Raw genomic sequence first — 27,116 nt, 5'->3', positions numbered from 1 at the left:
CAGAGAAGAAGAGGGATGACTTACGTTGATATGATCTGTTTGATGTCGGGAGAAAGCTTAGGCCAAAGGATGAAGTTAAACAACCCCGGAGGCCATGGGGATGATTTCTGTAACCCTGTCCTGGCTCTCCGCTCCCCTCTTTTCTTCCCCTCCTCACTCTTCCTCGCCCCTACCCACTTCCCTCCCTCCCTTCCTCGGCTACCCTCCTCCCCTCCACTTCCCTCTCTTCTTCCCTCTCTCCTTCCTTTCCTTTTCTTTCCCATCTTTCCCCCACTTTCCTCTCAATCACATTCAGTCATCTAGTCCTCCCCTTCCCAGCTCATTCTCCCTAAAGTCTAACTAACTACCATGTTCCTGTGGGCACCACTTTGGGTCTCTGGTATCACTCAGGGCTCAAGTTATGACTGAGCGTTTAATGACCCCACATTTCCTCATGCAGAGAGATCCACCTGCTCTGGGACCAGAAACTCGTGCTTTCTGTAGGGCTGCTCATCTGAGCAGAGAAGGCGATGGCACTCCACTCCAGTGTTCTTGCCTGGAGAATCCCAGGGAGGGGGAGCCTGGTGGGCTGGCATCTATGGGGTCGCACAGAGTCGGACATGACTGAAGCGACTTAGCAGCAGCAGCAGCTCATCTGAGATGAGGCTAAGCAAGGATGGGAGCGACCATCCTAGACTCTGACCTCATCCACATGGAAATGGTAGGAAAATACTAAAAGAGTGGCATGCCAAGCTGCTAAAGGTAAGAAGAATGTTTAATAAACACAAGCAGGCTATGTCCTAGGGTCCATGTTTTTTTTTTTTCCTGAAATGAGAAATCCATTTCCATCTCAAACTCAGTCTGAAAGCCACTTTTCTTGCAAAAACTAAAAACAATATCAGACCCCCATTTTCATCTCTTCTGTAGCTAACAGAACACACTGCAGAGGGCACAACACCGAGGCAGCTGGCCGTGCCAGCAAGAGAGGGCTCTGAGTAGAGAAACACAGATGTGATGGAGCTGTAGCATCATGCAATTAGAGGAATAAATAACTGATGTCAAGCTTTTAGCAGAATAGGTGTTAGAAGAAGCTAACTCTTAATGCTACTGATCAAGTTCAGTTCAGTCGCTCAGTCGTGTCAGACCCTTTGCGACCCCATGGACTGCAGCACGCCAGGCCTCCCTGTCCATCACCAACTCCCGGAGTTTACTCAAACTCATGTCCATTGAGTCGGTGATGCCATCCAACCATCTCATCCTCTGTCGTCCCCTTCTCCTCCTGCCTTCAATCTTTCCCAGCATCAGGGTCTTTTCAAATGAGTCAGTTCTTCACATCAGGTGGCCAAAGTATTGGAGTTTCAGCTTCAGCATCAGTCCTTCCAATGAATATTCAGGACCGATTTCCTTTAGTGTGGACTGGTTGGATCTCCTTGCAGTCCAAGGGACTCTGAGTGACTAAACAACAGCAACAACAACAACAATAACAACAAAGGAATCATCAAAAACTACTAGGGAATCATCACTGTTCTGATCAGAGCTTTGGTTTCTCTTCTCTCGCCTAACATTCTTCTACATGCTCCACTTTCCTTTGTCATGCATTGGTCCATGTTGGGATGCCATTCCCACCTATCTGATTCCTTATTACATCATATGACATGACCTTGCATCCTCTGCTCATTCCATTGCCCAGTGTTGATACAATTACATACAGCTTTCCTTTCTCAGTTCAGTTCAGTTCAGTTGCTCAGTCGTGTCTGACTCTTTGCAATCCCATGGACTGCAGCATGCCAGGCTTCCCTGTCCATCACCAACTCCTGGAGCTTACTCAGACTCATGTCCATCGAGTCGGTGATGCCATCCAACCATCTCATCCTCTGTCGTCCTCTTCTTCCCCCGCCTTCAATCTTTCCCAGCATCAGGGTCTTTTCCAAGGAGTCAGTTCTTCGCATCAGGTACCAAAGTATTGGAGTTTCAGCTTCAGCATCAGTCCTTCCAATGAACACCCAGGACTGATCTCCCTTAGGATGGACTGGTTTGATCTCCTTGCAGTCCAAGGGACTCTCAAGAGTCTTCTCCAACACCACAGTTCAAAAGCATCAATTCTTCGGTGCTCAGCTTTCTTTACAGTCCAACTCTCACATCCATACACGACTACTGGCGCTTTGACTAGACAGACCTTTGTCATCAAAGTAATGTCTCTGCTTTTTAATATGCTTTCTAGGTTGGTCATAGCTTTTCTTCCAAGGATCAAGCGTCTTTTAATTTCATGGATGCAGTCACCATCTGCAGTGATTTTGGAGCCCCCCAAAATAAAGTCTGTCACTGTTTCCATTGTTTCCCCATCTATTTGCCATGAAGTGATGGGATCGTATGCCATGATCTTAGTTTTCTGAATGTTGAGTTAAGAAGCCCCAAGTGCTAGAATTAGTCTCGGGCCCAGGCTTTACAGGATCTGCTCTGACCCCTCTCTAACCGTGGTCTCTGCATCAAGAATTCTCTAACCCTCTAGGCCAAAGGAAAGTGCTCACCAAGAGACCACTCACTCCTTTTAGACAATGCTCCAAGAGCTCTGGAATTCCAACTCAAAAGGCCCTGATCATACTTCTAGGCCTCTTTCATGAGTCTGTCCTCCTGTAGGCAGAATATACAACTGATATCTATACCCACAGACCTGAACACAGGAGGTGGGAAGGCAGGGACGTGCAGGGAGCTTAGATGTGAACACTGGAAAGTCCACATATATGTGCTTAGGTCCCCATTCTCTGGGGGCTGGAGCCTAGGGTAGGAGGAGAGAAAGCAGGCCACTGGGACTGACCCCCCACCCCACCCCGGCTTGGATCTCTAAAGAAACCAATTATTTCAAGCCTTCCAGATGTTATGAAGGTACACTGGTCAAGGTAGCAGTATGGAAGCTATTTTACACAACAGTTTGGTAACTCAGATTATAATTTCAAAATATTTAGACACCTGGTATGTGAACCTCCATGTGTATTTTTGCATCTGTCTCTCCGGATGTTAGGGGCCAACTTATGTGTTCTCACTTCCATTTTCAGCTCCTTGACCAATACATTTGCAAGGGAGGTTGGGGAATGTAATTCTCTCTCTCTTCCTCTCTATGCTGGAGGATGAACAGAATGAATATTGAATATTGGGTAGACAACCAGCAGTCTACCCTAGTTTATAAGGGTGGCTGGAAAGAAAAATGTCTTTGCCTTATCCCCAAAGTAATAACATGCGGTGCACCCCTACCACACGTGTGTACATGCTAAGTCGTTTCAGTCATGTCCGACTCTTTGCAACCCTCTACCATAGCTAGCCAGGCTCCTCTGTCCATGGGATTCTCCAGGCAAGAATACTGGAGTGAGTTGCCATGCCCTCCAGGGGCTCTTCCCGACTCAGGGATCGAACCTGCGTCTCTTATGTCTCCTACACTGGCAGGCAGGTTCTTTACCACTAGTGCTACCTAGGAAGGAAACTGAGTCTGCTGCAGTGGCAGACAGACCACCGGACCACTAGGGAAGTCCCTTCAGTTTTCATATTTGCAGTTTATCATTATGGCATCCCTACAATGGTGGTGGTGGTGGTTTAGTCGCTAAGCCACGTCTGACTCTTGAGACCCCATGGACTGTAGCCCACCAGGCTCCTCTATTCATGGGATTTTCCAAGCAAGAATACTGGAGTGGGTTGCCATTTCCTTCTCCAGGGGATCTTCCCAACCCAGAGATAGAACCCAGGTCTGCTGCATTGCAGGCAGATTCTTTACCCTCTGAGCCATAAGGAAATGGTAAATATAAACATGTAGAGAGAATCCCCCTGGGAGGTGTGTGGGTGTGTGGAAATACAGCACTGGAGCAGCCAAGCGATTAGCAGTGTTGTGGTCCCTGGAGAGGCAACCCAGGACATCCCAGTGGTCAGAGCTAAAATACTCTGGGAGCAGCCAACAAGAGGTCAAGAAAGGAACTCAGAAATTCAGGATGATAAAAGAAAACTGAAACTCAGGGAGGTGCATCACAGGACGAAAGCACAATCAAGAAGGCTGGATAATTTAATTGGGTGGGTACTTACATGTTAAACATTCTCATTCACGCTGGTAGGAGTTAGTCATGAGAAGAGTATTTTTAAAGAGAGCCTGTAATAGATTCAAAAGGGAATATTTAATGTGGTTTTGGATAGTTAGCATGTAATAATTTTCTTTCTGCCTGGTAATCCCTCGGGTAATGGATGTTAACAAAAACAACCCCGAAAGATACATAATCTGCAAACATCAGTAACTGATGTTTGTGATCTGTGAACACAGTGTTAGGATAGACTCAAAAGAACACATCTTAAAAAAAAAAACACTTCCAATGCTTGCAATTCTTTAATAGAAATGTTCTAAGTAAGAAAGACAATCTCTTTGTACTTATTTGGTAAGGAAAACTGAAATGCAAAGTGTCAATGAAAGCATGGATACTGGATAAGCAGAAAAGCTGAGTGTCTAGAGTAAAGATGTGTTTCTTGCATGAATAACTTCCGAACAATCTGCTGAAGGAGTGATTTTGTATCAAGCTGAAACCCCAAACCAGCATCATTTTAATTTGCCAAGCACCTGTGAAGGAATACAGCTGCAAGGCCATGGGAAAACAATAGGAACTGTGACAGTTCATTAATATAAACCAGCAACTAGATTTATTTGGAAAAGTCATTGATATAGAATTACCCTGGAGGATGCAATGACATTCCTGAAGCAGGCCAGCAAGCCAGCTAACTAAGATTATAGATGTGTGCACATCATTTGAAACCGAACAGTAATTTGGTAACTATTACGATTTATTGTGTATGTCAAAGAGAATAACAAATGTGCAAAAAGCCGTGATTGCTTCAGGAAAGTTAGGTTTGCGTTGTATTCAGTTATTTGGCTTTTTCCATGCAAGGTTGTTTTTGTTCTGGAAAATCAAGATAATGATATTGCCCCTAGAATGATTACTTGTGTGTACATAGGCATAGAAGGAAAATATCAAACTACACATTCTTGTCTAACGACTCTTGAGCCTTAATATAATGCTGATAAGAACCTAAAGAAGTTGTTTATTGCAATCAAGTCATCGCAGTCTTATGTGGATGGTGACTGCAAATATTTCAGGTATGGTAACTCATAAGCAATCTGGCTTGCATAAAATGAAAGATATCAACAGATCTGGAGGCAGAGAAATGGATCTGCTAACCACTCACTTTTATTGCAAACAGTGAAATGTAACCCTAGAAAAGGGGAGGAAAGCAAAATTCTTCTTTCATATCCTGGAATCATCTGGGAAAATCTCAGTATCTGGCACAAAGGCAGTAAGTCAGTCCGTCCACTGAACTTGTTCCCAGCCCTGAGACAGGCAACGTTAGCCAATAATGTGGGCGCAAACAAAAGGAATGTCTCCACATCTCTAACGTTTCCTCTTTAAATGTAGAAGAAACTCCATAATCCTCCAGCTAATTTCCTTAGATGGTTTTCTTAATCCTTTCACTACCCGTAGTTAGCGACCCTGGTACTGTTGCAATCATTGGAAACTGATTGACTTGAACTGCTGGTCGTAAAGAGTTAAAGTTTATGGCAACCACTGAGGACTTAATGAGTGCGTAGTGATGACTAAGGAAATCTCAACAAAATCACCAACCACTGAGTCCCGGGACCATTTTTATGAGCCCCCTCTAAAGGTGATCATGGTACACTGGGGTTGGAAAGAGACATGGTACATGTACAAGGCACATGTATGTGTATCGTCTGCCACTGACAGGTAAGGAGTTTACAGACCAACAGCATCTTGCTGGCCCTTTAAAGTACTGTCTTCAATCTTGAGATACTAAAGCTTTTTTTTTTTTTTTTAAATCCTGAAAAAAATAGAAATGATCTCAAATCCAGGAAAGATCTGATTTAAAACAGAAAAACTTAGGGTTGGGGAGGCGAAACCCATTCAGAGATGATTTAAATGTATGAGACTCATTTAAAATTTCAGGAATTGAAAATGGATTAAATTATTTGTTCTATGTGGGTCTTCATTTTAGAATTACTTTCAAATCCTCTGATTCTAAAAAGACTCTTTGAGTGTTTGGAGTTGCAAAGTACATGATGTGATGGGAGAACATCCAAGGGCTGGTTCTCATTTTGTGAAATTCTCTAATGAAACTGCTCAAAAATACAACCTCCCAAACTAACACCAGCATTTGTTTGTTGTTGTTTGGTTGGTTTTCACATCATGAATGAAAAACCTTCTGAAAATAGGAAGCAATTACAAAATTCTCCAGGTTCCTCTGTAACAATAGTGCTGAAACACTCAAAACAAAGGCAAAAAAGTAAGTGTAAGATGCTGAATTTCCTAGAAGGCACACATGGACTTTGGGCCTTCCAAACAAGTCAACACGGCAACCATGTGGATTGTAGCAACTGCTCTGGATTTTACTAGTTCACTCCCACACCTTTTGTGTGGGGCAAATATTGTGTCTGGCTCATGTGAAAACACAAGTCCTAGACAACAGATCATTGTTGCCTAGTGTTTGGAGGAAAGAAAACACAAGTTGAAATCTAGAAACTTGGAAAACAAATTTGGTATGGACATATTCCATTTAGTTATTACTTATAAATTTTTTGGCAACATTTAAAAGTTGGAACTTCTGCACTAAAAACTGGATTTCCAGGGACTTCCCTGGTGGTCCAGTGGCTAAGACTCCGAGCTCCCAATGCAGGGGTCCCAGGTTCAATCCCTGATCAGTGAATTAAGATCCCACATGCTGCAACTAAAGACCCTGCAAGTTGCAATTAATTAAGTAATTAATTATTTAGTTGGCTGGTCTTTACCAGCAAAGTAAATAAATATTTTTTAAAAGTTGGATTTACAGAACCTACTGTATAGCATAGGGAACTCTACTCAATGATCTGTGGTGACTTAAATGGGAAGGAAGTCCCAAAAATGGGGGATATATGTATACATAAGGCTGATTCACTTTATTGTACAGTGGAAACTAGCACAACATTGTAAAGCAACTATACTCCAATAAAAACTAATTAACAAACAGATTTCCAGCTTTTCTTGAAAAATTCGAAGATTCGATGTGTGCATGCTAAGTCACTTCAGTCACGTCCTACTCTTTGCAACCCTATGGACTGTAGCCCACCAGGCTCCTCTGTCCATGGGATTCTCCAGGCAAGAATACTGAAGTGGGTTGCCATGCCCTTCTCCAGGGTATCTTCCCAACCCAGGGATCAAACCCATATCTCTGTGTCTCCTGCATCAGCAGGCAGGTTCTCTACCACTAGACCCCCTCAAAATTTGATACTTGAGCCCAACTCTTTACTGCAACCTTATCATGTCAGGGAGGGACACGCCTGCTCAGGTAGGGTAGAAGCTCTCTGCTAATCTTTCCAGACTGCGTGACTGCTGATTCCAGCCATTCACAAGTGCTACTGGGTCAGGAATAATCAGTGAAGTTTATCCCAACCCTTAGATCTCCAAAGATGGCCCAGTGCCCTAAGCAAACCCAGCTACATAATTGCAGGGCCCCAGCACAAAACGCAAATGCTTCTCATTCAAAAATTACTAAGAATTTTAAGAGGACAACAGAGCATTCAAACAAATGGAATTGATGCTTTTAAAAACTGAACTCTCGAGAGTCCCTTGGACTGCAAGAAGATCCAACCAGTCCATCCTAAAGGAAATCAGTCCTGAATATTCTTTGGAAGGACTGATGCTGCAGCTGAAGCTCCAATACTTTGGCCACCTGATGCGAAGAACAGACTCATCGGAAAACACCCTGATTCTGAGAAAGACTGAAGGCAGGAGGAGAAGGAGATGACAGAGGATGAGATGGTTGGATGGCATCACCGACTCAATGGACATGAGTTTGAGCAAGCTCTGGGAGTTGGTGATGGACAGGGAAGCCTGGCGTGCTGCAGTCCATGGGGTCGCAAAAGGGAAGCCTGGCGTGCTGCAGTCCATGGGGTCGCAAAAGGTGAACTAAACTGACTGATGAGGCTTCCCTGGTGGCTCAGCAGCAAAGAACTCACCTGCCAATGTAGGAAACGATGGTTCGATCCTTGGATCAAGAAGATGACCTGGAGAAGGAAATGGCAACCCACTCCAGTATTCTTGCCTGGAAAACTTCATGGACAGAAGGAACCTGGTGGGCTGTACAGTCCATGGGGTCACAAAACAGTCGGACGCAACTTAGCAACTGAACAATAACATATTCCCAGTAACATTCCTGTTTCCTCTCGCTCTTGCCGGCATCATTTTTAGAAATATTTTTCAATTTTCAGCAAGTTGTATTATCTGCACTTCTTTAAGTAAGATATATACTAATATGCAGGGGTAGTTTTCTGTTGTATGTAGTTTGGAAGAAGGAAAATAAAGGAGACTAGACAAATCTGGTAAAATTACAAGCTTCCTTGCTACTGAATGAATGCTCCACGAACTACTGAAGAGATCCGGGTATTTAATGCCGCCACGCTTGTGTGATGGCTGTCCCTGGAGCCTAGAGAATTCCTCCTCCTCCTCTCCTATCAACATCCCATGCATTCTTCACTCAAGGACCTGCTCAGAGGCCATTTTCCTCCAGAAGGCTTTCCCCATCCCTCTTCCCCAACCTGTGTCTCACCCAGGCAGGATTAACCACCCCTTTTCAGCATTCCCACAGCATGTCACTGGTCGCCCTATCTGGTCTGATTTACCCTTCATTGGGGTCCGGCCAGTTGGGAGTATGCCTGACCCTTCGACGTGACTATCTGATCCTTGTATGTTGGAAGAAGGTCATATCTTGTAAAGCCTCCATATAGGAATGCCATCAAATGATGACATGGTTTGGCATTTGAGAACAGAGGGGGCGTAGCTCCCTGCAGAGAGCCTAGCTGACTAACAAGCCCTCAAGCTCCCCCTCCAGTCTTTCAAGAACATCCACCTAACCAGGCCCTGGAAGCTCTGCCCACACTCTGAGATAAGCAGAATAAATACAGTAGCAGGTCACCCGCCTCCCCCGCACCAACCCTCCCGGGCATGAGGAATCATTTTCAACCCACCTGGGGCTTCTGCCAGCACTTTATCTCTGTCACCCATATCTCACCCAGCATGGGCAAACAAAACCACGGTGCTTTATCAGGAGCTGTAATTCCTTACATCTCTCTTATCACCTAAGATTACCCAGTCCTACCAGAGCTTAGGGATCTCTGAGGAGGATAACAGGGCCTTCTGGTAGCAAGTGGTCTTATCACCTTCACAGCACTTGAAGGCTTGGGGGAAGTTTCATTTTCACCCTGGTATTTTTCCTGATCGGCTCTCAACTTTTCTAAAAGCCCTGGCTTTATAACACAGCTTGATTTCAGTGAGGAAGCTTCTTGCCTCACAATTCTATGGCCTTTAAGACTGAAGCAAGTAAGTACCAATCGCTGTGATTTCACCGGGGTTTCCTACGTTTCAGACTCGCAACTGCCCTGTGAGAAAGAGAGCCCAGCCGCTTTATAAAGGAGGACTCTGTGGCTCAGGGCAGGGAAATGATTCCTCCAAAATCACACAGCCTTTAGGTGCTGACGCACGAATTTGAAGCCAGGTCTTCAAAGCCAACTTTCCACACTGTGCTTGCTAAGAGGCAGTGTCACGTGGTGGTTGGATACTGGATGGTAGAGCCTGGCTACCTGAGTTTGAATCTTGACCCTGCTGCGTGCTAGCTGTGTGACTTTGGATAAGTTACTTAACTTCTCTGTGCCTCATTCTTTATCTGTGAAGTGGGATTAATTATAGCCTCTATTTCATAGAGTTGGGGAAATAAAATGTTTATGTGTATATATGTATTTCTGTGTATACTTGGGTCAATTTCTATAAACGATACCTATTAACAATTTTATTTCCATTATAACTGCTGTCTCTCTGAAACTAGACAAAGGAGACCTGAACAATTACCCAATGATTAAATATAAGGAAGAGGAGAAAGATATGAGAACAGTGTTTACTTGTTTCACTGTCTTTGTTTTTTCTTCTGTTTTTCCTTTTTCTGGAAGTACATCTGTCTCCCTTTTTGCCTTGTTAATAGACTTCTTTTGACTTTCCACTCTAGAATGCTCTTTACACTGAAAAAAACGTTAATATATACAGTAATATGTATAAGATAGATAACTAATGAGACCCCGCTGTATAGCACAGGGAACTCTAGTCAATGCTCAACAGTGACCTAAGTGGGAAGGAAATCTAAAAAAGAGGGGATATATGTATATCACAACTGATTCACTCACTGGACAGCAGAAACTCAGACAACACTGTAAAGCAATTATACCCCAGTTTAAAAAATGTTACAACACACTGAAATGTAATTATTTACTCATTCACATACCTTTCTCCTTTATCTCCATTCCTCATATTCACATATATAAAAACACATAAAGGCACACATACACACACACACACACACACTTGCCTTTTGTTGGCATCTGAGTTTAGGCTATGCCACTCCCACAAGGGTGTTTCTGTGTGTGTGTGTATGAGACAGAAAATAATTCCTCACTTGTTTTTCACCCATGCAGTAGCTTGCCTTTCAGGACGTTAAACATCTGTCTCACTCACAAACTCCTAGACTCTCAGGGTTGTGAGGGATCATAAAAGTCCCCTAGTCGAACCACCTTTCTGATGTTTGACTCACTTCTTACAATGTCGTGGCTAAGAGGCAAAATAGTCTATTTGTGAGTATTCCTAATGACAGGAAGCTCACTACTTCCTAAGACAGCCAGCACCCTTCTTCCCATCTTGTTAAAGTCCATAGTCAAAGATAGCACTGATCCTAAAAAATACCTTTTCTAAAGAATCTGAAAAAGATTAGATATATGTATATGTTTAACTGAAAAAAAAAAAACTTTTCTAAAAGGCAATTTAGCAATATGGATTAATATTAAAAATGTGCACACTGACTCAGAAATCTCACTTGTGGGAATTTATCCAAGAGATTTTTGTTCAGCAGATAATCTAATTATGAATGGAAGTGATGGGTACATAAGCAGAAGAAATGAATATCACTTGGGTTCTTGAAAGACAACAAGATACATTTTAACTTGTTCTCAACAAGTGTCTTATCCCTTCTCCTTGCTCGAGTTAATCCCCCAACCAGTACCTTGGATCTCATCCTTTCTAGCACCATGAGATCCTTTTTCTTTCAATACCAGGTACTCACCCTGCCCCAATCTCACTCTAGAGGTTCTATTTCTGTACACGGTTGTTCAAAGGTGTTGCTAGCCGTCTCCAGCCTTGACCCACCCCACTCACTTGTAATCCTGAAGAGCATGGATGAAAGCCAAGGGCAAGCTGCCTCAGGAGAAAGAATACGCTTGTCATGAGCTCAAGTCATTGACCCAATCTCACAAAGTGAGTATCCAGGTTTTACCATGTACTAGCCTCGCTTTCGGAGAAGGCAATGGCAACCCACTCCAGTACTCTTGCCTGGAAAACCCCATGCACGGAGGAGCCTGGTAGGCTGCAGTCCATGGGATCACTAACAGTCAGGCACGACTGAGCGACTTCACTTTCACTTTTCACTTTCATGCCTTGGAGGAGGAAATGGCACCCCACTCCAGTGTTCTTGCCTGGAGAATCCCAGGGATGGGGAAGCCTGGTGTGCTGCCGTCTATGGGGTCGCACAGAGTCGGACATGACTGAAGCGACTTAGCAGCAGCAGCAGCAGCAGCAGCAGCCTTGCTTTGATCTTCCATCTATAAAAAGCTCCACATGCAGGAATTTACAGCTCAAGCAATGGAAATAAGGAATGTTTGCTGAAACCAATTAGTGGCAGTTGTTTAATAGCACATCTGCCTAAGGCAGCATTAACTACTGAGGCAAACAAAACTTGACCAAAATTTTTTAATGAAGATCTAGAAAATACTATGTTCATAAGATGATTTGCAAAGCTCTAACACATCCGTGAGAATCAATATGCAATATGTGTATCCAAGATTGTGTATATGTCCAGGGCTGTGCGGTGCCCACAAAAGACTTGACAAAGCCTAAACTCTCACCTCTTGCTAACCTTGAGGCTCTGTGCAAGCAGGAAGTAAAGGCTAAGGCAGAGTTGTAAACTGCCTGCCTGAACATTATAAGGCATGCCCAACACTCACACGGAACCGCTCAGTAAAGTCTGAAAAACTTATTAGTACCAGGCATTTAAGGAATCTCTATAGAGACATCGGTTGACCGCTAATTTAATCAAGCAGAGACTTCAGTGGCCACAGTTAAAAAGAATACAGACTTGATGGAATTAATTCAGGAAACCTACTTAAAAAAAAAAAGTTAACAAAAACAAACATCAAGAACAAAAAACACTGGAATGGATGTTAATATGATTCCCGAGTTGCCACATTATTTTAAATATCCAAGTTTCAACAGAAAATTATAAGACATGTAAAGAAATAGGAAGGTATGGCCCATATGCAGGAACTTACATTCAAATGAAACAATTGAAGAGCACTGGTAAAGGTAACTGCATAGGTAAATATGAAAAACAATATTGAGATACTTTTTGCTTGTAGCTATTTTCCTACTATGTGATTTAAAAAACAACTGCATAAAGCAGTAATAATAAATCTATGTTGATAGCATGTAATATATAAAAATATGATTCATATGACAATATTAAGTGCCACGCTAAACCACCCCTTTTATGACAATATTAACACAAAGAAGGATGGAGGGAACAGACTATACAGCTGCAAAGATTTTGTATGCCATTGAAACAAAATAGGTATTTACTAATCCAGTATAGACTGTTTAATAGATGTTAATCTCCAAGGCAACTAAAATAAAATTTTTAATTATAATAAAAGAAACAAGGGAATTAAAATGGTACACTAGAAAATATGCATTTAACATAAAAGAAGTCAGTAATAAAAGAATAAATTAACAAAAATGCATAATAAAGAAAGAAAATAGCAAAATGGCAGACATAACCCTAACTTTTAATAATTACATTAAATGTACACGGATTAAACACTCTAGCCAAAAAGCAGAAACTGGCAAAGTTGTTTTTTAATGATCAGGCTATATGATACCTATAAGAGACACAATTTAGATTTAAGGGCACGCATAAATTGAAATATGTGAAGCAAAAACTGACATAATTGAGATAAGAAACAGATGATTCAGCAATAATGATTTGAGACTCTAACAGCACACATTTAACAACAGATGGAAAAACTATATGAAAGATAATCAAGGAAATAAAAGACTTGGAAAACACTATATATTTATCACTGAAATGCCCATACAGAAAAGAATAAAGATCTCAAGTCAGTAACCTATGCTTCCCCCTTAAAAGACTAGAAAAAGAAGCGTAAAACCAATCTGCACCATCCAGAACAATTCACACAGTCATTCTTTGTGAAGTGGGACCCTGTAGCTAAGGACGATAACTATGCCAGTTTTTCCAGATAGAAGGGTTATCTTTGACCTAGAAAATATCTATATTTATTTCCTGGAAGAGACACAGGAATCCCCTAATCGAGCAGATTGAGACCAGCTATAAAACCCTGACTATCACCTGTAGGGTAAGGGAATTAGAGAAATCGAGGTTCAGAGAAAGAACAATCTACTGTCTTAAGGGGGCCTGTTCTTCTCCAAGGTTGTTTGGAGTAGTTATCTCTTAAACGGCTAGAGCAAGGAATTCTGGAGATTGGCCAGAGGCTGGGACCGGCTGGGGACCGGCTGGGAACCGGCTGTAATCAACCTTAATGTCCATTTTTTTCTTTGGGTGAGAGAGTTCTTTGTTTTGCATAGAATGGTGGGGAGGACCCAGGGGGAGTTTTAACTCCAGGCTATTTTGAGCCGTGTAACTTTCCTTCATCAGTCACCCCAGGAATGCAGACCTTGTCACCTTGCCCATCATATTAGAGGCCCGGGAGTGGGAAGGCCTAGATTATCCAAGAGGTCCGGATGTTACTGGGGTTCCTAGGGCTCATCAGGAATGATCATCTTCTTTCTACTTCTCAGCCACAGCTGACCCAATAATCAGTCTCCTTGGGAAAGGGAAGAAATTTGTCTATTCTTGGCCAGGTCTCATCTTTTCAGCAGTTGAAATTGTCCGCTCTCATTCTCTAATCAACTTATCTAACCAATGCAATCAACCACTCAACCCAAACCTCCTACTACGCCAAGTTTCCTAGTGGGTAATTTGCTGAAGTGAGAAGGAACAGGTCGTAGGCTAAAATCCCTGGAGAACTGACTCGCTTCATATGCTGATGAAGCCACTGCTTCATATAGAACTACAACTGCCCTTTCAAAACCCAATAAATGTGCCTTAGCGCTCACATTTCAAAGCGTACTGTGGTTGGAATATACGCCTTTGGAATCTGTGGTGAAAGGGTTGTGATTGCTAGAGATGATACACTCACTCCATTGTTGCCCTCCCAAGACTGAGCCATTCATGGAAAGAGGAGAGGGTAAAGGACATGGGCCTTTCTGGAGAATACTGCACAGCTCCTCAGGAACTCTGCTCTTGGGACCCTCTCAGAAAGCCCTGAAGGAAAAAATCACAACTGGGAGTGAGGTCATGAGCTCATGGCATTACCTGTGCTATTATTACATATTATTGCATGCAAGTGTGCTGCCGTTCCAACAAAAAGAAACAGCTTGTTCTCTGAGATGTGTTGTCTTTGAGATGACCTGAGTCATCAGACACCCACAGTCCTAGGGGAGTGCAGATAAGAGTTTGTGGTTGTTGGCTGCTGTTTATTTGAGGTGGAGGGGAGCACAGAGAGGGCAGGTAATAAATACCTTTTGAAAAGTTTCGGGCTGGATGAAAGAAACCAACTCCTCCATCTCTGGGTGCAACACTTTCCCCTTTTATTCTGGAAGATTTTCAGCAAGAAACCAGTCCTTAGCAATTCTGACTAAATTTCTTATCATTGAAATAGCATGTGAATGAAACAAAAGCAGCACGCATATTCTCATCACATGTACTTTTTTTAGGTCCAAGAGCAACAAAACGCATCTGTGTGTTTCCCCATAAAAAATACCTGGAAATGGTGGGAAAATTCTGGTGATTTCTTAAAAGTCTCCAGACAAGGGTTTTCATACATAGGTATGACTGGATGTGTGTCATCTCTGTCATCTGGCTACAAGTGTATCTACTCAGATCTTAGACTTAAAAACCTGTCAAATTGCCATGGATTCAAAACTGAGGTCTCGATTTGTATTTACAACATGCACTGCTTGTACCTATGTACCGCCCTGATCAGGCCATGCATGGAAACTCACCTAGTCATGGGTGGCTTGCCTGCCACTGGTGGGTGTGTTCGATATCACTCACTCTTACCATATGGCAATCTTCCATGACATCTTCCTTACTCCACTGGAAAATAATCTGGGAGGGGCAGGGGTAGAAAGAAAACTGTGGATAAGGTTGCCTTTCATAAAGAAAGGCCAGACCAAGAGCCAGCCTTCTTAAACCTATTGCTTGATTCAAATGAAGCACAGAAATGCGAAAGAAATTTTAGAATTTTCTAATACAAATTTCATACAGAAGACTGAATTTTTATGGTAGAAAGGTGTGTAGTATGCACATTTACCCAAATCCTTTTTTCCTCAAAGGGAAAAATTCCATATGTTTACATTTTATATTTATGACAAAGAGAACATTTTAAATTACACATAGATCTTATTTTAAGGAAAACAGTTTGCGAAAAAGAAATTTCCATACAAGACAAATTTGATGGATAAAACTGCCTTTAACAAAATAGATTTTCATATTTCAAATTTACCATGGGATTTCTTCTACTGAAAAAGTACAAATAAAAGGCTTGATCTAACAAAAATGGGACTTGTGAAACAGTATAGCGTGTCAGTGGAATAGACAATGGCGCCTGACTGCGTGAGTTCAAGTCCTACCCTTGGTTACTCCTCAGTTTCCTCAATTAAAATAGAGTTTATGGTAACAATACCTAACTCTCAGAATTGTTGGAAGGATTAAATAAGCAAATAATTGTAAAACCCTTTAACAGTACCTGATACACAGGAAGTTCCATACAAGGGCTCGCTAAGTGAAGTTCAGTTAACACAAGTATTTCAGAAATTAGGAAAAACGTGTAAATTACATGATTGTGTGTTACGATGTCAACGTGGGAATATATTTTTTATATTCTTAAACCTGCCCCCATATTTCAGTTTTTCAAAAGGTATCTCACTGGCAGTAATAAGTCTTGGGCAAATATTCCTTCTGTACTCCAGGTGATTTCTACTATAATCAAAATCAATGACAGTAACACTCCTACAAATATTTATATTTAAGGATTGCAGCATGTTTTCCCATGGCTCCCAACACAATGGTGCTTGCTTTAATGACAACATAGAGTTGGATTCATTTATTTTGTTTGCAAGCCCTGCTTCCTTGTCTCTCCAACCACTTCCTCAACCTTTCCCATCATTACTTGAAAAATAAAGATGGAAGGGAGGGGCAGAGAAAGAAAAGAAGAAGGGAAACCAAACAAATAGTTTCCAATGAATTGGTATTAGCACTGGATTAAATATCACCATGACCAGAAAAATAAAATTCAAACAAATATGCTTTATTTATCTAAATAACATATCTCTGGAACTCATTTTTTTTTTTTCATGCAAGGCTTTACTGGGTCCCCTGCTACACCGTGGCGGGGAGTAGGGGTAGAGAACAAACAACAGTTTCCCTAGCTTTCTTGCCCCCTGGGGGGTGGAGGGGGGTGGGCATTGTGCTTGTTCCTTATATAGGGTGAAGGTAGGGGTGAGTTCAAGGGTTGGGCCAGAGGGGTGGCTTAGGTGGTTTGCCCACACCTTAGGTGACGTTACTATGACCAGTGCGTTCTCTTGGCAAAAGGCAATGGCACCCCACTCCAGTTCTCTTGCCTGGGAAACCCCATGGATGGAGGAGCCTGGTAGGCTGCAGCCCATGGGGTCGCAAAGAGTCGGACATGACTGAGCGACTTCACTTTCAGTTTTCACTTTCAAGCGCTGGAGGGGAAATGGCAACCCACTCCAGTATTCTTGCCTGGAGAATCCCAGGGACGGAGGAGCATGGTGGCCTGCCGTCTATGGGGTCGCACAGAGTCGGACACAACTAATGCAACTTAGCAGCAGCAGCAGCTGCTTCATTCTGTACTCCAAGGCCAAATTTGCCTGTTACTCCAGGTGTTTCCTGACTTCCTACTTTTGCATTTCAGCCCCCTATAATGAACAGGACATCTTTTTTGGGTGTTAGTTCTAAAAGGTCTTGTAGGTCTTCATAGAACCATTCAACTTGAGCTTCTTCAGTGTTACTGGTCGGGGCATAGACTTGGATTACCGTGATATTGAATGGTTTGCCTTGGAAACGAACAGAGATTATTCTGTTCCTCAAACACTCTCTTCCAACAACACAAGAGAAGATTCTACACATGGACATCACCAGATGGCCAACACCAAAATCAGATTGATTATATTCTTTGCAGCCAGAGATGGAGAAGCTTTATACAGTCAGCAAAAACAAGACTGGGAGCTGACTGTGGCTCAGATCATGAACTACTTATTGCCAAATTCAGACTGAAATTGAAGAAAGTGGGGAAAATCACTAGACCATTCAGGTATGAGCTAAATCAAATCCCTTATGATTATACAGTGGAAGTGAGAAATAGATTTAAGGGACTAGATATGATAGACAGAGTGCCTGATGAACTATAGACAGAGGTTCATGACATTGTACAGGAGACAGGGATCAAGACCATCCCCAGGAAAAAGAAATGCAAAAAAGCAAAATGGCTGTCTGAGGAGGCCTTACAAATAGCTGTGAATAGAAGAGAAGTGAAAAGCAAAGGAGAAAAGGAAAAATATACCCATTTGAATGCAGAGTTCCAAAGAATAGCAAGGAGAGACAAGAAAGCCTTTCTCAGCGATTAATGCAAAGAAATAGAGGAAAACAATAGAATGGGAAAGACTAGAGATCTCTTCAAGAAAATTAGAGATACCAAGGGAATATTTCATGCAAAGACGGGCTCAATAAAGGACAGAAACGGTATGGACCTAACAGAAGCAGAAGATATTAAGAAGAGGTGGCAAGAATACACAGAAGAACTGTACAAAAAAGATCTTCACGACCCAGTTAATCATGATGGTGTGATCACTCACCTAGAGCCAGACATCCTGGAATGCGAAGTCAAGTGGGCCTTAGGAAGCATCAGTACAAACAAAGCTACTGGAGGTGATGGAATTCCAGTTGAGCTATTTCAAATCCTGAAAGATGATGCTGTGAAAGTGCTGCACTCAATATGTCAGCACATTTGGAAAACTCAGCAGTGGCCACAGGACTGGAAAAGGTCAGTTTTCATTCCAATCCCAAAGAAAGGCAATGCCAAAGAATGCTCAAACTACCCCACAATTGCACTCATCTCACACGCTAGTAAAGTAATGCTCAAAATTCTCCAAGCCAGGCTTCAGCAATATGTAAGCTGTGAACTTCCAGATGTTCAAGCTGGTTTTAGAAAAGGCAGAGGAACCAGAGATCAAACTGCCAACATCCACTGGATCATCAAAAAAGCAAGAGTTCCAGAAAATTGACTATGCCAAAGCCTTTGACTGTGTGGATCACAATAAACTGTGGAAAATTCTGAAAGAGGGGAATACCAGACCACCTGACCTGCCTCTTGAGAAACCTGTATGCAGGTCAGGAAGTAACAGTTAGAACTGGACATGGAACAACAGACTGGTTCCAAATAGGAAAAGGAGTACGTCAAGGCTGTATATTGTCACCCTGCTTATTTAACTTCTATGCAGAGTACATCATGAGAAATGCTAGGCTGGAGGAAGTGCAAGCTAGAATCAAGATTGCTGGGAGAAATATCAATAACCTCAGATATGCAGATGACACCACCCTTATGGCAGAAAGTGAAGAGGAACTAAAGAGCCTCTTGATGAAAGTGAAATAGGAGAGTGAAAAAGTTGGCTTAAAGTTCAACATTCAGAAAACTAAGATCATGGCATCTGGTCCCATTACTTCACGGCAAATAGATGGGGAAACAGTAGAAACAGTGTCTGACTTTATTTTTTTGGGCTCCAAAATCACTGCAGATGGTGATTGCAGCCATGAAATTAAGAGACGCTTACTCCTTGAAAGGAAAGTTATGACCAACCTAGACAGCATATTAAAAAGCAGAGACATTACTTGGCCGACAAAGGTCCACCTAGTCAAGGCTGTGGTTTTTCCAGTAGTCATGTGTGAATGTGAGAGTTGGACGAAAAAGAAAGCTGAGCACTGCAGAATTGATGCTTTTGAACTGTGGTGTTGGAGAAGACTCTTGAGAGTCCCTTGGACTGCAAGGAGATCCAATCAGTCCATCCTAAAGGAGATCAGTCCTGGGTGTTCATTGGAAGGACTGACGTTGAAGCTGAAACTCCAATACTTTGGCCACCTGATGCGAAGAGCTGACTCATTAGAAAAGACCATGATGCTGGGAAAGATTGAGGGCAGGAGGAGAAGGGGATGACAGAGGATGAGATGGTTGGATGGCATAACCGACTCAATGGACATGAGTTTGGGTGGGCTCCGGGAGTTGGTGTTGGACAAGGAGGCCTGGAGTGCTGCAGCTCATGGGGTCGCAAAGAGTCAGACACGACTGAGCGACTGAACTGAACTGAACTAGGTGGCGTTGCATGCCTGGGTACAAGCAGTGCCTGGCCTTTGCTCCAGGCTCTGTAAAAGTGGCAGTGGGGTTTTTGGTCTTTTTGTATCTTTTGTCCAGAATGTGCTCTAACTGCTGCAAGCATGTAGTTATTTTTAGTCCCATATAGTTTCTTTGTATTTTGTTGCTGGAAGAGAGCTGGGTCCACCTGGAATTCATATTCTATGAGACACCAAAGGAATCCAATTCTCAGTCTGACCCTGGGACCCTCTTCAGGACTTGGGTGGAGCATGAGGGCAAGTATGAATCATCTGCTTGAGGGGTTCAACTTGTCTTTTCTCCGTGTAGGAAGACTTTGTGGTCCCTTAGCTTTTTTTTCTTTTTCTTGGGGAGACAGACCAAAAAAATGCCTTTCTATCTTTATGTGTTCATTCATGAGAGGGTTAAGACTTGTCCTGCAAAAACTGACCTGTTTCCAAAGTGAACAAGTGACCAAAACTTAGGAACTTATCTTGAAAAACAAATTAGAAATCTAGTTTCTATACTATACTCAGCATGTAGAAATTATAATGTAAAAATTCCCCTTCTAAACATAGGGTTGCTGGAATTGGACAAGGAAGGTTTCATTTGTGTGCTCATCTAAATAACGGCTTTCATGTCCAACTTCTATTTATCTTCATCTAGACTTTTCTCATCCCTTTGCGCTTAACAAACTCATTCTTGTTACCTCTCACATAATCATTTTGCATTTTGGTCCTGTTGTTGTTTGACTGCTTTTTTTAACCATATTTCCAAGCCAATGTTTTATTTTCAACATAAACCAAGGAAAGAAAGGAGAAAAATAAATAAGTACAGAGAGGAACATGGGAAGCCAAGGAAGTTTTAGGGAAGCTGGACTTCCACAGAAAAAAAGAAAGACTGTATATAATTTCTGCTTTATAAAATCTACATATTTGCATTACTGTATTAGTTTCCTAGGGCTGTTGTACCAAAGAACTACAAACTAGAATTCTTAAAATAACAGAAATTTATTCTATCATAGTTTTGGAGGCTAGAGATCCAAAATCAAGTTGTCAGCTGGGCCATTCACCCTCTAAAACTCTGGGTAGAATCGTTGCTTGCCTCTTCCAGCTTCTGGCGGTGGCCCCCAATCCTTGGCATCCCTTGCCTCGAGCTCCACCACCCCGATCTCTACCTCTCGGATCACACGGCCTTCTCCCTGTGTGTCTGCCTCCACATCCTCTTCCTTCTTTTTTTAGTTTTTTTTTTGGAGGATAGTTGCTTTACGATGTTGTGCTGGTTTCTGATGTACAGCAATGTGAATCAGCCATCACGTGTACATATATGCCCTCCCTCCTGAGCCTCCCCCCGCCCAGGGCATCACAGAGCACTGAGGGGCGCTCCCGTGCTATTCAGCTGCTTTCTGCTTAACTGTCTGTCTTAAACACGGTCGTGGGTACACGTCAATGCTACTCTCTCAATTCATCCCACTCTCTCCTTCTCCAGCTTTATCCACAAGTCCATTCTCCAATCTCTATTCTTGCTCCACAGATGGGTGCATCAGTACCATTTTTCTAGATTCCATTTATGTATGTTAATATATGATATTTGTTTTTTTCTCTTTGACTTACTTCACTCTGTATAACAGGCTCTAGGTTCCAACCTACTTTACTATGACCTCATCTTAATTATCTCTACAAAGACTCTATTTCCAAATAAGTTATATTCTGAGGTACCGGAAGTTAGGACTTCAATATATCCTTTGGGAAGGAGGGAAGGACACAGTTCAATCCATAGTGATTACTAATAGTGATAGTAACCACGTCTGCATATGCTCTATGTACCAATCTCACTTAACCTAATAACTATCATTCTCCCTTATTTGAAGAGTGAGAATCTTTCACTACAAGTCCCTTGCCCCAGGTTACAGAGCTGATAAAGGTGGAGTCAAGATTTAAATAAAAACTCTAGAGAATGACTCTTTACTATCAAATTTTATCAAAAGATGTGGTTTATACCACCAATAACCCTTCCACATTAGCTGGGTTTAACTGTTAACAAGCTGAACTGTAAGAATGATACATTAGATGGGAACATTGAGTGATCTTTAAATAGCAGTATCTGTTTTGTGGGAGAACAGTCAACACCCTTTAGTCCTCAGACTGGGGTTTGAGATCTCACAGTTGAAACAGCTCTTGTGCCCATGATATAACCTGAAACAAAAGATTTTGAAGATGTCAGATTACTTGAATAGTGCATATGTACCCTTCAGCTTTATAATGTTCACCTACACTTTTTACAAGCCAAGAAAAAAAAATTTTAAATACTATACTGAATAGCTAATGAGAACCTCCTATATAGCACAGAGGGAGAAAGGTACAATCTGTTTGCAGGATATATATTAAGTCAACTTAAAAATGCATTGCAATATATAGTGGGTGCAGACAAACACTGTCTGATTTCACTTACATGAGGTACCTGTGTGTGTGTTAGTTGCTAAGTCATGTCCCACTCTGTGACCCCACGGACTGTAGCTCTCCAGGCTACTCTGTCCGAGGGATTCTCCAGGCAAAAGTACTGGAGTGGGTTGCCATGCCCTTATCCAGGGGATCTTCCCAATCCAGGAATTGAACCCCAGTCTCCTGCATCGCAGGCAGATTCTTCACCATCTGAGCCACCAGGGAAGCCCATTATGCACTAGGCATGGATCAAAAGACTGAGTGTACAGCAATGAAGTTATACGTAAACTTATACATGAGTTGCATTTGACCCCACTTTCCCTTTTTCTCCATCTTAGCTTACAGTCAGGAAGTGAGGACAAGTATTGAACAAATAATAATTGGGAAGAATAGGATACTTTGGTCACTTAGAGCAGAAGACTAACTTCATTTTATAAAATTTTTATTGGAGTATAGTTGCTTTGCAATGTTGTATTAGTGTCTGTTGTACAACAAAGTGAATCCAATATATGTATACATATATCCCCTCTTTCTTTGAATTTCCTTCCCATTTAGGTCACCACAAAGCATTGATTAGAGTCCCCTGTAAGTTCTCATTTATAAGAAACACTAACTTAATCCTGAGAATGGAAGAGATCTCCTTTCAGGAGTAGCCTCCAGGTGGTAGCTGAGAATGAGTAGGAATTTTCTGGATAGAAAGGAAAGAACAACTCTTAAAACAGAGCAGAGTGAAAGAGATGATTAAAGGTTTTTTTAACGAAGGGTCTGATCCTAAAGGCAAGAGGAAACCAGGTACTGAGCCAGGGTCCTGTCCAACACGTTCTATTTGTGCTATTAGATTTAATCCTGATGACCACAAGGTAAGTATTATTACCGCAATTTTCTTAAATGGAGATTAAGGTTTTTTAGGTGGAATTAGTGAATGCTCAAAGCATCATAAGCTAAAATTCTGGCTCCATATTTTCCAAATAACTTAATCACAAAAATCCTTTTTTAAAAAAATCTAGAAATTTCCCATTAGAATGTGTTAACAGTTTTTCATTTCAGAAAGAGTTTATAATTTTTTTAATGAGATGGAGAAGAAAACTGAGATCCATGTACCCAAGTAGAATAGAAATCCTCTTTCTATAATTTCAAAATATTCCAAGCCGACAATGAAAAGAGTAGGGCAATCTGTGCTTGAAGTTCTTTGTAGATGTTGAATGATCATTGTAAAGGACTGCTGGAAATTCTTTTTTCATGTGTCTGATACATACAACAGGAGATACAGCTGAATCGGTCAGATGCACAATCCTCAAAACCTTTATGTGACACTTAGCCCCACCATAAAGGCTGCTTCAGTGCAAAGAGAAACAAATAAGTGCTCCTTACTCTCCAGTAGGATTTAGTTCCAAAGCCCTTTCACACATCCGTTACCACCACTTAGTTTCACAACCTCCTTTTCAGTCGTTTTACCATTTCAGGATACCGTTAGTGCCATTCTGTGGATGAGAAAATAGAGACACAAGACTGCACAGGATAATGAGAACCTACAGTTTAGCACAGGGAACTCTACCGTGTGGTGGCCTGAACGGGAAGCAAATCCCAAAAAGAGGGGACATATGTATACATACAGCTGACCCACTTTGCTGTACAGTAGAAACTAACACAACAGTGTACAGCAACTATGCTCCAATAAAAATTTTTTAAAATCCAACTTATATGTCAATAAAAAATAAAAATACCGTACAGGATTTTCCCAAGATCACGAAGCTATAGTGGACTTAAGAGAGATACAGATCTCAGAACCCTGACCTCTGACCTTTCCACTGGGGTTTCTCAGTCTCAACATTATTGAAATTCCGGGCTGGACGAATCTTTGCTCAGCAGCATCCCTGATTTCTACCCACTAAATGTGCCAGTAGCAACCCCTTGTGCTGTGCTGTGCTGTGGCTTACTCGCTCGATCATGTCCGACTCTTGGTGACCCCATGGGCCCCGCCAGGCTCCTCTGTCCATGAGATTCTCCAGACAAGAATACTGGAGTGGGTTGCCATGCCTTTCTCCAGGGGATCTTCCCAACCCAGGGCTCAAACCCAGGAATCCTGGAGTGGGTAGCCTATCCCTTCTCCAGGGGATCTTCCCGACCCAGGAATTAAACTGGGGTCTCCTGCACTGCAGGCAGATTCTTTACCAGCTTTGCTACCAGGGAAGCCCAGCAACCCCCTACTTCCAACCAAAGATATCTCCAGACGTTGAAAGATGTCCCTCGGAGGACAAAAATCACACCTTAGTTCAGAATCACTACACTTAATGAGTCTGCCTGCACTGAATCCCTCCAAGAATGTATATTATATCCTGACCATTATGGTGAGCCAAGTATTTTTTATGGTCTCCTTATTTGTATTATAGATACATATTTTCATCAGCCAACTTTTCTTTTCACATAAAAGTTAATATTGCAAAATTAATATGTGTCTTTGAAGAAAATTTGCAAAAGGAAATTCATAAACACTCCTTAGAGATAGCCACAGTTAAAAGCTTGATGCATTTCTTGGGAGTTAATGCATATTAATTTTTATATTTTTAATAAAGTTAGCAATATTTAATTACAAAACTTTATAAGTAGCATTTTCTAATCTTTTAAATATTTTCAAATAACTTTAAAGACTATCTAGCATTCCATTAAATAAATACATTGCATATATAAATATATCACATCTTACTTTAAAATTCTCCAAGTTCCTTTATTACAAATAACTCTGTTGTGAACACATTTGTATTGAAATCTTCAAAGATATCTCTCTGATTATTTCTTTAATGTAAATTCTCAAAGTTGAGTTACCAAGTAAAAGGGAATAGCTGGTTTATTTTCATATTATTAAATTAAATTACACTTCCAACAGAGAGAGAAAAAGTACTCCTTCCCCCAAACTTCTGCCCACATGGTTGTTTGTTCTCACTTTCAGCAACATTAACATTGGACATTTTTAATTATGTTATTATTTCATTTGTCTGTTTTGAAACCAAAGATTTTTTTAAAATTCCTTTTTTATTCATTTTGTAAAGTGCCTGTAGTACACATTCTTTGTCACTTTCTTCTATTGAATTATTCATCTTTTTCCTTCAAGATTTGCAAAGACTCTTCAGAATTGAAAAACTGCAATTATTTATCAAAGATAATGTCATCCTTTTCTTCAAATTTCATTTCTTTTAATTATTGACAATATCTTTTGATTTTAATTCAGTACATAATTTTTTTTTTAATTCCATTTTGAGTTGCATTACACATGAAAATTGATTGTGAGGGAACTGGCAGTGGTATAATACTGAGCTTTCCCATCTATAAGTACTTGTTCTTTTCTTTTTCTTTTTAACTGTCCTTCAGTAAAGCTGTCTTTTTCATAAAGGACTGTGTGTGTTAGTTGCTCAGTCGTGTTCGACTCTTTGAAACCCCATGGACCCATCAGACTCCTCTGTCCATGGACTTCTCCAGGCAAGAATACTGGAGTGGGTTGCCACTCTCTTCTCCAGGGGATCCTCCCAATCCAGAAATCGAACATAGGTCTCCTGAATTGCAGGGAGATTCTTTACCATCTGAGCCACCAGGGAAGCCTAATTCCTAGCTTTATAATATTTTTAAGAATAGGATTTATTTTTCATTGATCTTGGTAACTGTTTGTTTGTTTTTTTAATGTTCTCTCTCCTTTATGCTGCTGCTGCTGCTGCTAAGTTGCTTCAGTCGTGTCCGACTCTGTGCGACCCCATAGACGGCAGCTCACCAGGCTCCGCTGTCCCTAGGAGTCTCCAGGCAAGAATACTGGAGTGGGTTGCCATTTCCTTCTCCAGTGTATGAAAGGAAAAAGTGAAAGTGAAGTCGCTCAGTCGTGTCCGACTCTTAGCGACCCCATGGATTGTAGCCTTCCAGGCTCCTCCATCCATGGGATTTTCCAGGCAAGAGTACTGGAGTGGGGTGCCATTGCCTTCTCCGTCTCTCCTTTATAAGATTCTTTAATTCTAAAAAATACCGAGTCTTCTGCACATAGTGGGTATTTTTAAAATGATAACTGATGTGCAGTTGTTCTTTAAATCTCAAGGCTTTTGAAATTACCTTAGCTGTTGATCTGTGGGTGGCATTTTAAGAGAGTGTTCCAATTCACGTTCTTTCCTTTTTTGCATTATGCCACCCAGGTGGCTTAGCAGTAAAGAATCTGCCTGCAATGCAGGAGAGGTGGGGTACAACCCCTGGTTGGGGAAAATCCCTTGAAGGAGGGCATGGCAACCCACTCCAGTATCCTTGCCTGGAAAATCCCCACGGACAGAGGAACCTCGCAGACTACAGTCCATGGAGTTGCAAAGAGCTGGACACGACTCAAGAGACTGAGCACACGTGCATAGGGCACTTAAATGACATAATACATATCACTCTAGTGAAAGCGTAGTTAACAATAGGGCATATTGAAACATTAAAAAATCCTCTAGAACACAGTTTAACAAAGAAAACCAACAAAACAGGAATCAGAAAACACTTCAAACATATATACTAGTCTAGAAATTAAACCCTATCATCTCCTTATTGTGCTTATTTAGATACTGATGGAAAACACTGAAATACTAATTTATATAATGATACAGATTTTTATGTCAAGTTCAGATGAAGTTGTCAAAATAACAGTATTGACTCCGTCTTAGGGGAAACAGAATGGATAAAAGCAAAAGTTTTTGAGGAACTTTATTACTTGTAATTTTACCAAGTAGCGATCTTTTGATTAGTAAATCTAAATCTTTTCTAATTAGCACATTTGACACTGTAAAAGAGTGTGACCTAAAGGGATTTTTAAAACTTGAAAGCTGTTAGCCAGGCTAAGTGTTCCTTTTGCAATCTTTATACTTTGAAAATGCTTACTGTTGGAATCCTTTTCTTTTTCATATATAGCGCAAAGATAAGGTAGCTTCCACTCATTACCATGGTACAGTTTTTACGGTATTTATTGCCTGCATGAGCAGGGACCTCCAAACAGACGGACACAACTTAGCATGGAGTAACTAGAACGTGAAAGACAGGAGATCAATGGGCCCAGTGAGAGGTTCAGA

General features: G+C 41.5%; 1 protein-coding gene across 1 annotated transcript in view; it reads right to left on the bottom strand.

Moving 5' to 3' along the window:
* The window catches only part of LOC145534726 (uncharacterized), a 432,243-nt gene extending 423,639 nt beyond the window's left edge, over positions 1 to 8,604 (bottom strand). Inside the window, exons 1-2 of the transcript XR_014074924.1 lie at positions 8,009 to 8,604; positions 4,045 to 4,108 (exon numbers count right to left, since the gene is read on the bottom strand). The gene's annotated coding sequence lies outside the window, so the exon portion shown is untranslated. The remainder of the gene's footprint in view (positions 1 to 4,044; positions 4,109 to 8,008) is intronic.
* Positions 8,605 to 27,116: the final 18,512 nt, after the last annotated feature.

Source organism: Giraffa tippelskirchi, chromosome 14, assembly GCF_054371585.1.
Source record: "Giraffa tippelskirchi isolate mGirTip1 chromosome 14, T2T-mGirTip1v1.2.pri, whole genome shotgun sequence".
NCBI classification, from domain to species: domain Eukaryota; kingdom Metazoa; phylum Chordata; class Mammalia; order Artiodactyla; family Giraffidae; genus Giraffa; species Giraffa tippelskirchi.
The sequence above is the reverse complement of the archived record's forward strand: the minus strand, read 5'-3'. Positions and strand labels throughout refer to the sequence as shown.